The 17146-nt window shown below is 46.2% G+C and overlaps 1 pseudogene; it reads left to right on the plus strand.

The window, feature by feature from the left end:
- Window positions 1–1418: 1418 nt before the first annotated feature.
- On the plus strand, window positions 1419–1536 carry LOC134964655 (5S ribosomal RNA; annotated as a pseudogene).
- The last annotated feature ends 15610 nt before the right edge of the window (window positions 1537–17146 follow it).

Consider the following 17146-nt stretch of genomic DNA (forward strand, 5'->3'; position numbering starts at 1 on the left):
TCCCCATGGTACTAATGTGGACCCCAGCATCCTCTAGGATGTAAGAGAAAATAGGATTTTAATTACCTACCGGTAAATCCTTTTCTCGTAGTCCATAGAGGATGCTGGGCGCCCGCCCAACGCTACGTTATCCTGCGGTGGTTACTTGATTCATTACAGCTTTGTTCTTAGTTAAGTACTGTGTTGTTACTTGGTTAAGTAATGTTTTTCAGCTGTTGCTGAGTTTCAAGCTAGTTAGCTTGGTTTGCCTTGTGTGTGAGCTGGTGTGAATCTCGCCGCTATCTGTGTAAAATCCTTCTCTCGAAGTTGTCCGTCTCCTCGGGCACAGTTTCTAGACTGAGTCTGGTAGGAGGGGCATAGAGGGAGGAGCCAGCCCACTCTCTCAAACTCTTGAAGCACCAGTGGCTCCTAGTGGACCCATCTATACCCCATGGTACTAATGTGGACCTCAGCATCCTCTAAGACATAAGAGAAATAATTGGTAATAAATCATATTCGCTTGTTTCAATTTATTTATGTTGTCTTGTTATTATCTTTGAAAAATAAATAACTTAGAGCATTTAATTATTTAATCTATGATTACAGCAATCAATTATTCAATCATTAGGACCCATCAGGTCCTTATAAATTAGCAACAGAGGACCAGGGAGCAGGCATTCCTTGAGCAAGCTCCCCGAGCGAAACGCACGTCGTCACTTTCGGTTCCGGTTTCCGAACTTCCGGTCGACGGACCGCGGACACCGGCGCGTCTCTCTGCTGGACTTACCCTCCATTACAGATCTCGAGTGACGGTCCCCACTGACCAAGGGGGGTACTTTACCCCTCCACCTAACAGTAGGATATCACTTCATGTCTGAAGCCGCATTATTTTCAATATCTCCGCAATAATTGCATATCTGTTTGTTGCACCAAGTTTTTTCAGATACCATTGTGACTTTTCAATTATATACATTATTTTGATCTGAAATACTTGTGAAACATGACAACAATGGGACAACGTCAGGCTTGTCAGTAAAACCGAACTTTGGTTCAGGACTCATTTCATATTTTGTCATCTTTGAGGGTATTTTACCCCTGCATCTAACAGTGGGATATCATCTTTATGTCTGATGCCTCATCCCTTTCAATATCTCCGCAATAACTGCATATCTGTTTTTTGCACCAAGTTTCTCAGATACTCATGTGACTTTTCACGTATATACAATATTTTGATCTGAAATATTTGAGAAACATGGCAATAATGGGACAGCATCAGGCTTGACAGTAAACCGAACTCTGGGTCAGGACTCATCTCTAATTTGTCCTCTCCAATATTATCAAACACACATTTTTGTGCTACTAATATCTGGACTTAAAGAGTTCCTGAAACTTCCAGTACACAATACTTGGTTCCGGGCATTATAAAGCAGGATATATTCACCTGCGGTCAAACCACACTGAGTATGCCCAACCTCGTCTGATCTTGGAAGCCAAGCACTGTGGGCCAGGTCAGTACCTGGTTGGGAGACCACCAGAGAATACTTGGTACTGCAGGTATTTTTATCCTACAGAAAATAATAAGACCTGGAGCCAAAGTATTTGTTAATACTCACCTTATCTACTTCAGCTTATGGAAGCAGATTCTCACCAATTAACAGGGTGAGCCCAGCTTTGTTAGATAGAGAAATACTTTTCTCTTCTAGAACATTGTCAGTGTTATTTATTATAGGTATATTTCATCTTTTCAGAAGAAGATAACCTTAATATCATTCAAATTTTGATCATAGTTCTTCTAACAATAGAGAGACATATATTTTTGCTTAATGGAGCCAGTCAGTTTGATTTGTATTACCTTGTACAATCAACTATATTTAAATCGGATGGATTAACCTTTTGATAAACATATAGTATCTTTATCATTTTTCAGTTCCATTTTTGCCTTATAGCCCCCTATTTTTTGAGGAATATTAATAAAAGTTATATTTTAAATACTATAATATTACACAATATACTACAAAAGTGTAGTCTTTCTTCTTTTCTTCTTTGGCTCCTGTACTATACAGGAACCATACAATTTTTCAGTACTAGTTCACTGAACTACCTCTGGGAGCACCACCAACCTAGTGCCTGTTATGAATCACTCAATTACATGGCCATATGTTGGTTAACGTGATAGCTATAGGTTTATCCTATATCAAACAAATTAGGAAGCTTTCAGATTGAGAGATCCTGTGCAGACTCTATCACCCCCTTTTTTTCATTGTTATTATCTTTGTCAGTCTAATTGCACACACACTACTAAATTTGATTCCATCACAATCCTGCTTTGTTTCACCTTCTCCACTGTTTACAGATCTCACTATGTATTCAATCACAGTGATTTATTACATACCAATTGCATCTTCACTGAAACACTTGCTTAATAATTCATTCACTTTCAGTCGTTCCTACAATGCCATGCTTCCCATCACATCCTCTTACACAGTAACTGATTACTAAAACCCATGCCCTATTCCACACTATTCAACTACCCCACCAAATACTACATTCCCAACCATCCTCTACTACATAAAACCAAAGGTACCTAAACACACAGACAAAGACCAGAGCAATGATAAAGCACCAATTCATGTCAGTGGTGCATTTGCTAACAAGCAATCACAAATGGTTCGCTTGTGCTGGCGACCATGATGCTCATGATCTGCTGTGCGCATCTGCTTCTGATAACTCGCCAGGTTCAGGTGTATATTCTTATGTGTACCGGTATGTACAGTATATATTCACAAACATTGTTATTGATATCGGGCCCATAACGGTCCAGGTAGGTAGGTCTGTGTGTCTGTGTGTTTGTTAACAGTTGTGCAGCACACAGGGGTGGGGGTCTGTTCAGGGGTGTTTGGCAACAATTGTAGCAGTGGGGGCCTCCACAACTTCATTACCCGTGGGCCCCCACCAGCCTTAATCTGGCCCTGGTTACAAGTCTATTTTGGAAGAGTTTGGTTGAGTGATCTGTGCATAAGTGCCAGTGGCTCCTAGTGGACCTGTCTATACCCCATAGTACTAATGTGGACCCAAGCATCCTCTACGGACAACGAGAAAAGGATTTACCGGTAGATAATTAAAATCCTATTTTATGTTGAAAAGAGAGAAAAACAGACTTGAGGGCCTATTTATCACCATCCGCATCTTGGATGTGGATGTCATGTGATAAAAATCGTCCAAACTCGCACTTCGATAATTGATTACATTGATGGAATGTATCTATTATCGCATGCAGGGACAGAGTTTGCGGTCAAGCTCTGTCCCTGCGATGCCTCTTCGCAACATCATCTGGGTATTTTTTGTAAAAAATACCCCGATGTCCTGCTGCGCATGCGCCTCCCCTACTGATACCGCTGCTACATGTACACGGCATGACACAATTGCGTGATGCCGCGGCCACAAGCACATAATGTTTAAATGGTCCAAGACTAGGAGGCGTGTGATGGAAGTCATTGTAGTAGTCCAAGCGTGAGGCTACTAAACTTCTATTTTCTATTCTTCTATCATCTGGTGCAATCAAGTGCTTGATTCTGGCTATGTTCATCGATGAAAGAATGAGATTTGATCATGGCTGACACCCAATGTCTGTCAAGCCAATTCTAGGAGAATTCCTAAATTCCAAACATAGTATTTTGCAGTGCCAAACTCCCAAGCATATTTACAGTTGGTTGCCAAAGTTGCAGTCTTGTTCTCTGCCAGTGAACACCTACTGTATCATAAGTACCACTGTTTTATCAGGATTCAGTCGCAACCAAATGTCACTCCTGGACTGCCGTTATGTTCTCAGTACCTGGAGCAAAGAACATGTACAGTTGAGAATCAACTGCATAGCAGTGGTTGATGAGGCCAGAACATCGGACTATTTCACTTAGTGGCAGAAAGTAGAATGCCAGGGGTTCTAGAAGGTGTGTGTGGGGGACATTGTCCAACTTTGCAGCACTGCTTCCTCATGTACCAACCAAAGGCCTAATTCAGACCTGATCGCTGCTGTATGCATTCACACGCAGCCCAATAGGTTGATGAGAACGCAATGCATATGTGCGATTATACACAAGAACACGCCTATTTCGCATGACTACACAAAAAGTGCAACAGTGCACAAAAAGAGGTGGTTACTATTCTGCATTGCAGAGGAGCATTTCATTCGCATAGCAATGATTCGCAACGCCAGCATCAGGCAGCATGTCGTACATGTGCGTAGCGATTGCTGGTTAGCAAACAAACAAAGGGGTTTTTTTTTTCCTCTAAAGTAAAAAAAACAAAACCTAAGGAATCGAAATGTGATTGAACAATTAAGTGATCAAACACTGCAAATTGAAAAATAGGATTTTGGTACTTACCAGGTAAATCCTTTTCTTTGAATCCATAGGGGTCACTGGAGTACTCTTGGGATATACATTTAAATATTTAAATTCGTAAGCCTATACCCTCTCCATACTCCCAAGATCCCTCAGTGTTTTTTACTGAGCCGAATAGGAGTGATAGAGAGAAGCTACATGTAGAATTACATAAAGCATTATAATATAACTGACAACAATGAAGTTGACACAAAACATAACGGACAACTATAAAGTTGACACAACAATAACTAATCACCTCCTAGCATTGAACAAGTCAGAGAGAATGTGCTACCATAAAGTCCACTGAACTAACCACAAACCAGGTGAAACTGCTCTGGGCAGGCGTCCAGTGACCCCTATGGATTCAAAGAAAAGGATTTACCTGGTAAGGACCAAAATCCTATTTTCTTTTTCATCCACTAGGGGTCACTGGAGTATTCTTGGGATGTACCAAAGTTTCTCCCTTGGGCGGGAGAGCTGTTTGGCACCTGTAACACCAGGCGGCCAAAGCTAGATGCTAATGCCGCAAATGTATCAAACTTGTAAAAGCGCACAAACGTGTGCACTGAAGACCATGTTGCCGCACTGCAAAGTTGCGTTGTAGTCGCTCCACGACTTGCTGCCCATGATGTTCCCACTGAACATGTGGAATGAGCTGAAACTGATGCCGGCGGTTGTCGACTAGCATGAAAATACGCCTGACGTATGGTCAGCTTACTCTATCTGGCCAAGGTCTGCTTGGAAGCTGGCCTACCCAATTTGACTGTATCATACAAAATAAACAAAGTATCCATTTTACGTACGGATGACGTTCGGGCTAAACATGCGTAGTGCGCATACCACATCCAAAGTAGCTGGAGTCCCTGTAACTTCTGATAACACAAGGACTACAATTGGTTGATCGATGTGAAAAGAAGATACTACATTTGGTAGAAAAGCGGGATTCGTCCGAAGCTCCGCTCTATCATGAAACATCAGATATGGTGGCTTGCGTGACAAGGCACCCAACTCTGACACTCGCCTTGCTGAGGCTAAGGCTAAAAGAAACACTGTTTTCCAAGTGAGAAACTTAACATCCACTTGTTGTAAGGGTTAAAAAAACTAAACATTGCAAAAAATCTAAAACCAGATTCATATCCCAAGGTGGTATAAATGGAGATTGAACTCTGAGAACACCTTGCAGGCAAGTGTGAACTGTTGGCAAAAAGTCCAAACGTCTTTGAAAGTAAATTGATAAGGCAGAAACCTGCACCTTTAGTGTAGACAACCATAGTCCTCCATCTAACCCCGTCTGTAAAAATAGCAAAAGACGGGATAACCTGAATGATGATGTCTGAAAACTCTGAGCGTCAGACCAACCTATATAAGCATGCCAAATTCTGTGGTAACGTGCTGCTGTGACTGGCTTCTTAGCACGTAAAATGGTTGGTATAACCGTTTCTGGAATGTCCTCTCTTCTCAAGAGAGCAATTTCAACAGCCACCCCATCAAACGCAGCCACGCTAAATCGGGGGTACAGGAACGGACATCCTGTCTGTAACTGCAGTGCCACTCCTAGATGGGCCAGGTGTTTGTGCCGCTCACTTGTGTCGCTTAGCTTAGTCATTCAGCTACCTCATTGCACCTCTTTTTCTTCTTTGCATCATGTGCTGTTTGGGGCCTAGTTTTTAAATCTTAAAAAATGTAGTCTCGTGGCAGCACTGGGGAGAGGTCACGCTTTCACAGGGCTCCTGCTTTACCACTTAATTTCATCCCCCTGTTGGCATCTACAGCCCTGTAATCTGCCCATCGTGCTCCCCCACCCTCCCTGGTACCTGTCTGTATTGCTCGCTGACGGCCGCGGAGCCGAAGGACTGCTTACCCGGTCCCTGCAGGTTGCAGCCTAGGCACGCCACTGGCCCGGGGACTCGAGTACGGAGCTTACCCGCATCCTGAGCTCCGGGACGTGGACATCCCGCGATCGCACGCGGCGGAGCTCCGGACCTCCTCCTGCCGCTTCCCCACAGCCTGGCAGCCACTCTGGCCCCTTGAGGTCTCCAGTGGATGGAGCTCCGGCCCGGGGAGGACGCCAGCACAGCCTGCATCTGACAGAGGGCTGTCTCCTGGATGCTGCAGTGGCCATCTTGGATATCCGGAATCTGGCTGCACTCAGCTGATAGCTGCTTTCTGTGCCCCTTTTGGCTAGGTGTGGGGGGTCAGAAGCCCTTGCAGTGCACTGTCCTTACTTGCCCCCACTGGAAGGCCCCCTGACAGGACAGAACCTGCCCTCCCTGCCAGCCTTGAGCTCCCTGATACTTATTCTCCCTCCTGCTACAAGACAGAGCCTCAGCTGCACCGTATCACAGGCTCAGCATTATCTTTTACTGGAATCTCTGCCGGCCTCGCTATAAGCACCTGGGACACAGGAGAGGAGCCACCAGTATGGGACGCCATGCAGTGCCTTGGTTAAGGGAATCTACAACTACATAAGCAACACCGCTGTGTTGTACTCGGGATACCTGCATTATAGCACACCCACCTCCTGTTGCAGAACGCCAAGCTATTGCACCTAGACATTTGAATCACATTCTGCTTGGTGGCTGACGTGCCACAGAACAGCATTGTAATTGTTGTTTTCACCCGTTGCACTGCTCATCGTCCTCATTTCCAGTTATCCCGCTCCACCACGTCGGGATGTAACGTGACTACCTCAGGCGTATTGCTCCTACAAGCCTTTGCCACGTGGTGCCCTGACATGCCCATATACCTCTCTGTGATGTAGCTCTCTAGATTATTCCCTTAGCTGATGTGACCCCTCCTAATCTGCTCTCTGTGTCAACTATTACTGCATGTGCTATACTTCTGTCTCTTGCGACCTCACATGGAAAAGATCCTGGTGTCCACACCTATGTCCTCCTCTGGTCCTACTCCGGGCGCTCGCGAGGACACCTTCCACAGAAACTCTTCCGACTCTGACTGCTCCACCACTCGCTCTCGTTCCCAACGGAAACGCACTGGCACTGCAGTTACTAAACAGCCTAAAATGAAACCTACAGATATTGCAGCGGTGCTAGGGCCTCTCCTAGATGAGAAGCTGGCAGGCATTAAGGAGGAAGAGAGATGCAGATGCACACTCCTAGCACTAAGAACACTGATAGTTAAAATAATTTAAATAAACTCTCACAATTAAAATGGAGTATAATTGAAGTTCTTAGCACACATTTGCGCAAATATGCGAGCCCATGTACCGCGGCCAGGTGACTTCATCACATGGGTCCCTAACATTCCTAATACTATCACATTATATAAATTTATACAGGACTTACCTCTAAATAGTGTAATTTCAATGTGTGATCTGAAATGCAGGAACCTAGCTAATTAAAAACACCTGAGGGTAAATGGGAGGGGTGCCAATTAGTGATGAGCGGGTTCGGATCCTCGGAATCCGACCCGCCCGAACTTCACCTTTTTTTTACACGGGTCCGAGCGACTCGGATCCTCCCGCCTTGCTCGGTTAACCCGAGCGCGCCCGAACGTCATCATCCCGCTGTCGGATTCTCGCGAGACTCGGATTCTATATAAGGAGCCGCGCGTCGCCGTCATTTTCACACGTGCATTGAGATTGATAGGGAGAGGACGTGGCTGGCGTCCTCTCCGAGTCCGTTGTATTATATTAGAGCTTAGTTAGTTATAATTGTGGGGAGGATTGGGGACGGGGAGCAGCTGTTAGGGAGTACAGTGCAGGGTTTTGAGTTTAATCCGTTGTTTCTCTGCCTGAAAAAAAACGCTCCACCATATCTGTGCTCACTCAGTGTGCTGCACTGCTGCATGATATATCTGTGCTGAGTGCACTGCTCACACTGCCTAATTGTGGGGACTGGGGAGCAGTTATAGCAGGAGTACAGTGCACAGTTTTGCTGACAGTGACCACCAGTCCAGTATACGTTTGTCTGCCTGAAAAACACTGTGGTGTTTTTTTTTTTCTTTCATCATGCTAGTTTGTTTAGCAGTCTGCTGACACTGCAGTGTCCACCAGGTCCGTTATACAGTATATTATATATATAATTAAGCACTAAGCAGCAGTACGGTAGGCCACGGCTGTACCTACCTCTGTGTCGACTCGTCACTCGTCGTCCATAAGTATAAGTAATACTATCCATCCATCTACATTGTATACCTGTGGTGTTTTTTTTTTTCTTTCTTCATACTAGTTTAGCAGTCTGCTGCTGACACTGTCCACCAGGTCCGTTATACAGTATATTATATTTATATATAAGCACTAAGCAGCAGTACGGTAGGCCACGGCTGTACCTACCTCTGTGTCGTCACTCGTCCATAAGTATAAGTAATACTATACTATCCATCCATCTACATTGTATACCTGTGGTGTTTTTTTTTTTCTTTCTTCATACTAGTTTAGCAGTCTGCTGACACTGTCCACCAGGTCCGTTATACACACAGTATATTATATTTATATATAAGCACTAAGCAGCAGTACGGTAGGCCACGGCTGTACCTACCTCTGTGTCGTCAGTGCACTCGTCGTCCATAAGTATAAGTAATACTATACTATCCATCCATCTACATTGTATACCTGTGGTGGTTTTTTTTTCTTTCTTCATACTAGTTTAGCAGTCTGCTGACACTGTCCACCAGGTCCGTTATACAGTATATTATATTTATATATAAGCACTAAGCAGCAGTACGGTAGGCCACGGCTGTACCTACCTCTGTGTCGTCAGTGCACTCGTCGTCCATAAGTATAAGTAATACTATCCATCCATCTACATTGTATACCTGTGGTGTTTTTTTTTTCTTTCTTCATACTAGTTTAGCAGTCTGCTGCTGACACTGTCCACCAGGTCCGTTATACAGTATATTATATTTATATATAAGCACTAAGCAGCAGTACGGTAGGCCATGGCTCTACCTACCTCTGTGTCGTCACTCGTCGTCCATAAGTATAAGTAATACTATACTATCCATCCATCTACATTGTATACTTGTGGTGGCTTTTAGTTGTGCGCATTAAAATATGGAGAACAAAAATGTGGAGGTTAAAAAAATAGGGAAAGATCAAGATCCACTTCCACCTCGTGCTGAAGCTGCTGCCACTAGTCATGGCCGAGACGATGAAATGCCATCAACGTCGTCTGCCAAGGCCGATGCCCAATGTCATAGTACAGAGCATGTAAAATCCAAAACACAAAAGATCAGTAAAAAAATGACCCAAAAATCAAAATTAAAAGCGTCTGAGGAGAAGCGTAAACTTGCCAATATGCCATTTACGACACGGAGTGGCAAGGAACGGCTGAGGCCCTGGCCTATGTTCATGTCTAGTGGTTCAGCTTCACATGAGGATGGAAGCACTCATCCTCTCGCTAGAAAAAAGAAAAGACTTGCGGCAAAAGCACAGCAAAGAACTGTGCATTCTTCGAAATCACAAATCCCAAAGGAGAGTCCAATTGTGTCGGTTGCGATGCCTGACCTTCCCAACACTGGACGGGAAGAGCTTGCGCCTTCCACCATTTGCACGCCCCTGCAAGTGTTGAAAGGAGCACCCGCAGTCCAGTTCCTGATAGTGAAATTGAAGATGTCAGTGTTGAAGTACACCAGGATGAGGATATGGGTGTTGCTGGCGCTGGGGAGCAAAATTGACAAGGAGGATTCTGATGGTGAGGTGGTTTATTTAAGTCAGGCACCCGGGGAGACACCTGTTGTCCGTGGGAGGAATATGGCCATTGACATGCCTGGTGAAAATACCAAAAAAATCAGCTCTTCAGTGTGGAAGTATTTCAACAGAAATGCGGACAACAGGTGTCAAGCCGTGTGTTGCCTTTTTTTCAAGCTGTAATAAGTAGGGGTAAGGACGTTAACCACCTCGGAACATCCTCCCTTATACGTCACCTGCAGCGCATTCATAATAAGTCAGTGACAAGTTCAAAAACTTTGGGCGACAGCGGAAGCAGTCCACTGACCAGTAAATCCCTTCCTCTTGTAACCAAGCTCGCGCAAACCACACCACCAACTCCCTCAGTGTCAATTTCCTCCTTACCCAGGAAAGCCAATAGTCCTGCAGGCCATGTCACTGGCAAGTCTAATGAGTCCTCTCCTGCCTGGGATTCCTCCGATGCATCCTTGAGTGTAACGCCTACTGCTGCTGGCGCTGCTGTTGTTGCTGCTGGGAGTCGATCGTCATCCCAGAGGGGAAGTCGGAAGACCACTTGTACTACTTCCAGTAAGCAATTGACTGTCCAACAGTCCTTTGCGAGGAAGATGAAATATCACAGCAGTCATCCTGTTGCAAAGCGGATAACTGAGGCCTTGACAACTATGTTGGTGTTAGACGTGCGTCCGGTATCCGCCGTTAGTTCACAGGGATCTAGACAATTTCTTGAGGTAGTGTGCCCCCGTTACCAAATACCATCTAGGTTCCACTTCTCTAGGCAGGCGATACCGAGAATGTACACGAACGTCAGAAAAAGACTCACCAGTGTCCTAAAAAATGCAGTTGAACCCAATGTCCACTTAACCACGGACATGTGGACAAGTGGAGCAGGGCAGACTCAGGACTACATGACTGTGACAGCCCACTGGGTAGATGTATTGCCTCCCGCTGCAGGAACAGCAGCGGCGGCACCAGTAGCAGCATCTCGCAAACGCCAACTCGTTCCTAGGCAGGCTACGCTTTGTATCACCGCTTTCCAGAATAGGCACACAGCTGAAAACCTCTTACGGCAACTGAGGAAGATCATCGCAGAATGACTTACCCCAATTGGACTCTCCTGGGGATTTGTGACATCGGACAATGCCAGCAATATTGTGAGTGCATTACATCTGGGCAAATTCCAGCACGTCCCATGTTTTGCACATACCTTGAATTTGGTGGTGCAGAATTATTTAAAAAACGACAGGGGCGAACAAGAGATGCTGTCGGTGGCCAGAATAATTGCGGGCCACTTTCGGCATACAGGCACCGCGTACAGAAGACTGGAGCACCACCAAAAACACCTGAACCTGCCCTGCCATCATCTGAAGCAAGAGGTGGTAACGAGGTGGAATTCAACCCTCTATATGCTTCAGAGGATGGAGGAGCAGCAAAAGGCCATTCAAGCCTATACATCTGGCCATGATATAGGCAAAGGAGGTGGAATGCACCTGACTCTCAAGCGCAGTGGAGAATGATTTCAACGTTGTGCAAGGTTCTGCAACCTTTTGAACTTGCCACACGTGAAGTCAGTTCAGACACTGCCAGCCTGAGTCAGGTCATTCCCCTCATCAGGCTTTTGCAGAAGAAGCTGGAGGCATTGAAGGAGGAGCTAAAACAGAGCGATTCCGCTAGGCATGTGGGACTTGTGGATGGAGCACTTCATTCGCTTAACCAGGATTCACGTGTGGTCAATCTGTTGAAATCAGAGCACTACATTTTGGCCACCGTGCTCGATCCTAGATTTAAAACCTACCTTGGATCTCTCTTTACGGCAGACACAAGTCTGCAGAGGTTCAAAGACCTGCTGGTGACAAAATTGTCAAGTCAAGCGGAACGCGACCCGTCAACATCTCCTCCTTCACATTCTCCCGCAACTGGGGGTGCGAGGAAAAGGCTACGAATTCCGAGCCCACCCGCTGGCGGTGATGCAGGGCAGTCTGGAGCGAGTTCTGACATCTGGTCCGGACTGAAGGACCTGCCAACGATTACGGACATGTCGTCTACTGTCACTGCATATGATTCTCTCACCATTGAAAGAATGGTGGAGGATTATATGAGTGACCGCATCCAAGTAGGCACGTCAGACAGTCCGTACGTATACTGGCAGGAAAAAGAGGCAATTTGGAGGCCCTTGCACAAACTGGCTTTATTCTACCTAAGTTGCCCTCCCTCCAGTGTGTACTCCGAAAGAGTGTTTAGTGCCGCCGCTCACCTTGTCAGCAATCGGCGTACGAGGTTACTTCCAGAAAATGTGGAGAAGATGATGTTCATTAAATGAATTATAATCAATTCCTCCATGGAGACATTCACCAGCAGCAATTGCCTCCAGAAAGTACACGAGGACCTGAGATGGTGGATTCCAGTGGGGACGAATTAATAATCTGTGAGGAGGGGGATGTACACAGTGAAAGGGGTGATGAATCGGACGATGATGATGAGGTGGACATCTTGCCTCCGTAGAGCCAGTTTGTGCAAGGAGAGATTGATTGCTTCTTTTTTGGTGGGGTCCCAAACCAACCAGTCATTTCAGTCACAGTCGTGTGGCAGACCCTGTCGCTGAATTGATGGGTTCGTTAAAGTGTGCATGTCCTGTTTTTACAACATAAGGGTGGGTGGGAGGGCCCAAGGACAATTCCATCTTGCACCTCTTTTTTCTTTCATTTTTCTTTGCGTCATGTGCTGTTTGTGGAGTATTTTTTTGAAGGGCCATCCTGCGTGACACTGCAGTGCTTCTCCTAGATGGGCCAGGTGTTTGTGTCGGCCACTAGGGTCGCTTAGCTTAGTCACACAGCGACCTCATTGCGCCTCTTTTTTTCTTTGCGTCATGTGCTGTTTGGGGAGTATTTTTTTGAAGGGCCATCCTGCGTGACACTGCAGTGCCACTCCTAGATGGGCCAGGTGTTTGTGTCGGCCACTAGGGTCGCTTAGCTTAGCCATCCAGCGACCTCGGTGCAAATTTTAGGACTAAAAATAATATTATGAGGTGTGAGGTGTTCAGAATAGACTGAAAATTAGTGGAAATTATGGTTATTGAGGTTAATAATACTTTGGGATCAAAATGACCCCCAAATTCTATGATTTAAGCTGTTTTTTAGGGTCTTTTGAAAAAAACACCCGAATCCAAAACACACCCGAATCCGACAAAAAAAATTCGGTGAGGTTTTGCCAAAACGCGTCCGAACCCAAAACACGGCCACGGAACCAAACCCAAAACCAAAACACAAAACCCGAAAAATTTCAGGTGCACATCACTAGTGCCAATACCAGAGGAAGGAAGCCTTGCCTTCCAGTGTACAATATATACACAAATATAGAGGAAAAAAGGGGGGCCTGGACTGCACACCCTAATACTAAAGATTTCAAGAGGTGCTATCATGCAGGCTTCTAATACTATGCTGGAGGAAGAGAGATGCAGATGCACACTCCTAGTGTTAGGTTCCTGGTGCTCAGAACTAGAAAGATGTTGCGAAGTGAGTCCAAAGCACCAGGACGTAATGCTGAAATAGAGAGGGAACGGAAATAGCCCCTAGCACCCTACCTCCGTTGTTTTACCCGTGTGGTCAGTTCACGCCTGAGTGACTATGGTTTCTTGGGCCCACGACAGCCGCGTTTGAAGGGCGGATTAGGTCTGCCCAACTCCGATGCCCCCAGGTCTTAGCGTGAGACAAAGCGTGAACCGAGACAGGATAATAACAAGGGGACCTCTAACTAAAGCAAACAGAAGCTAGGGGCTACTAACTACCCTAAAACTAAATTTATGTGCGGCACGCCGCCAAAGGAAAAGAACAACAAAAGATATCACTGTCCACTTCCCCACACGGCACCGCCGAGTTCCGGGGAGGACAGTGAAAAGCGGAAACCTCCGCAAAAACCACCAATACAAAAAGTACCAACAGGACTAAGCGGCCTAGGCCGCAACACGCGGCAGAAGCCGCTACTCACGAAACCGGGAGAGAACCCAACAAACGAGAACCCCCAGATGACTGCAACAGGTTCACTTGAACAGGAAGGATTCCCAGGACCGGCTTCAGAACTCCAGGACTCAGGAGCACAGGGAGCAGGATCGACCAGATACAGCTGACCAGGAACAGATGTTACAAGGCAGGAACAGCATACAGGAAGCTATCACCGGCGTCTGTGCCAGGTAGTGAGGGAGAATATAACAGGGAGCCCTCCAATAGCTGCAGCGAAGCTTAATTAGTAATGTCGTGCAGCTGCCCTGCTGCACGACTATTGATTGATAGGAAGCAACGGGGAACGCGGTTCGTCTGTGGCGTCCCTGTTGCTAAGGGTCCGGCGGCTATGCGCGCACGGCGTCCCAGCGTTGCCAGGGACCCGGCGGCAATGCGCGCATGGCGTCCTGGCATTGCCAGGGACCCGGTGGCTCAGCGCGCACGGCGTCCTGTCGTTGCTAGGCGCCGAGCGGGCAGGAAGGGAGGTGCGGCGGCCGTGAGCGTCGCTCGGAAGCAGACCGAGCGGCGCCGCGGACCGCGGCACCTAACAGTACCCCCCCCCCTTGAGGAGGGGTTAAAGAACCCCTAAAGCCGGGTTTCTGAGGAAATTCCTGAAAGAATAATCTCTTAAGTTTAGGGGCATGTAGATCCCTATCCAGGACCCAAGACCTCTCTTCCGGGCCATAGCCTTTCCAGTGAACCAAAAAATAAAGCCGGCCCCGAGAAACTTTGGAATCTAAAACCTTCTCCACCAAGAACTCTTGTTGCCCCTGACATCCACCGGAGGTCTACCCTGGGATGTCTTCCAAGGGAATCTCCTGGAAGAAAAATACTGCTTCAGAAGGGAACAGTGAAAAGTATTGCCAATCTTGAGTGATTTCGGCAAGCGTTGCCGAAAAGCAACTGGGTTGACCTTCTTAATGATAAGGAACGGTCCAATAAATTTGGGTCCCAATCTAGCCGAGGGTTGTCGGAACTTGATGTTGCAGGTTGACAACCACACCTTATCTCCCACCTTAAAAGTGCATGGGTGTCGGAACCTGTCAGAAATGTTTTTTTCTCGGAAGGCAGCCTTTTTAAGGGCAAGGTGCACCTTTTTCCAAATCATTCTGAGACGGGAAGTTAAGGTCAACGAGGAGACTGGAAAATGAGGGTAAAAATAATTGGCTCTAGGATGAAAGCCCAAGACCGAAAAGAATGGGGACACCTTGGTGGAAGAATGACAAGAGTTATTATAGGCAAACTCGGCCAAAGGAAGAAATTCAGACCAATCATTCTGAAGTATGGCCGAATATAGCCGTAAATACTGTTTTAACGACTGATTAACACGTTCAGTTTGTCCGTTAGACTGTGGATGGTACCCAGATGTTAAAGAGAGTTTCATATTTAATGAGGCACAAAAACGTTTCCAGAAACGGGCGATGAATTGCGGTCCCCGATCAGAGACAATATCCCTGGGTAAACCATGGAGCCTGAACACATGGCGGAGAAATAAAACTGCCAACTCTTGAGCAGAGGGTAATCGGGGGAGAGCAATGAAGTGGGCCATCTTACTAAAACGGTCTACTACCACCCAAATGACTCGAAATCCAGCTGAAAGAGGAAGGTCCACCACGAAATCCATGGATATATGTGACCATGGCCTGAGAGGAATGGCTAAAGGTATGAGTTGCCCGACCGGCAACTGAGCACAAACCTGACAGGAACGGACAAATTCCCTTACATCTTTAGAAAGATTAGGCCACCACACTGAGCGAGAGATTAACTCCAAGTTCTTAGTGATACCCGGATGACCAGAAACCTTATTATCATCATGAAACTCAGCTAGAACAGTGCCTCTCAGAAATTCAGGGACGAAGAGACGATCTGCAGGAGTGACTCTGGGAGCCTGCTGCTGAAGCTGGACTAGCTGTGTAAATAAATCCTGTGTGAGGCCGGCCCGGATGACAGACGATGGAACTATGGGGGTAGTAGCCGGGTGGTTGTTGTGAACCGGAGGAAAACAACGTGACAGGGCATCGGCTTTTGTATTCTTGGAACCGGGCCTGAAGGTGATAATAAACCTGAAACGAGTAAAAAACAATGCCCAACGTGCCTGTCGAGCATTAAGCCGTTTAGCTGACTCAATATACTGCAGGTTCTTGTGGTCAGTAAACACCGTAATGGTATGCCTAGCTCCTTTCAGCCAATGCCTCCACTCCTCAAAAGCCCATTTAACTGCCAACAATTCTCGATTACCAACATCATAGTTGGATTCTGCGGAGGAGAATTTCCTGGACATGAAGGCACATGGGTGTAATTCCTGAGACTACGGGTCTTCCTGAGAAAGGATAGCCCCCACTCCAACCTCTGAGGCATCTACCTCGACAATAAAGGGGAGCTCCGGGTTAGGGTGTCTGAGCACTGGAGCTGAGACAAAGGCCTGCTTTAAGGCCAGAAAGGCAGACTTGGCTTCAGGCGACCAACTGGAAGGGTCCGCTCCTTTTTTAGTCAATGCTACTATAGGAGCAACCAAATCAGAGAAGGTATGAATAAAACGCCTATAGTAATTTGCAAACCCTAAAAAGCGCTGAATTGCTTTTAAGTTCGTGGGTTGTGCCCAATTTAGGATGGCCTGGAGTTTTTTTGGTTCCATGAAAAACCCCTTAGGAGAAATAATATACCCCAGGAAGGACACTTCTGTGATGTGGAAATCACATTTCTCCAGTTTGGCGTATAAATGATTTTCCCGTAACTTCTGAAGGACCAGTCGCACATGGGTAATATGTTGTTCTAAAGACTCGGAGTAAATCAAAATGTCGTCTAAATAAACGACCACGAACTTTCCTAGAAAGTCGCGAAGGACGTCGTTAATGAGATCTTGAAATACAGCAGGAGCATTTGACAGCCCAAACGGCATCACCAGGTATTCATAATGTCCCGACTGTGTGCTGAAAGCCGTCTTCCACTCATCCCCAGATTTAATTCGGATGAGACTGTAAGCCCCTCTAAGATTGATCTTGGAAAAGATAACGGCAGTCCGGAGCTGATCAAATAATACTGAAATCAGTGGCAAGGGGTAGGTGTTCTTAACAGAGATTTTATTCAAAGCCCGAAAATCAATACATGGTCTTAGCGACCCATCTTTTTTCTCAACAAAAAAG

Source organism: Pseudophryne corroboree, chromosome 9 (assembly GCF_028390025.1).
Source record: "Pseudophryne corroboree isolate aPseCor3 chromosome 9, aPseCor3.hap2, whole genome shotgun sequence".
Lineage (NCBI taxonomy): Eukaryota > Metazoa > Chordata > Amphibia > Anura > Myobatrachidae > Pseudophryne > Pseudophryne corroboree.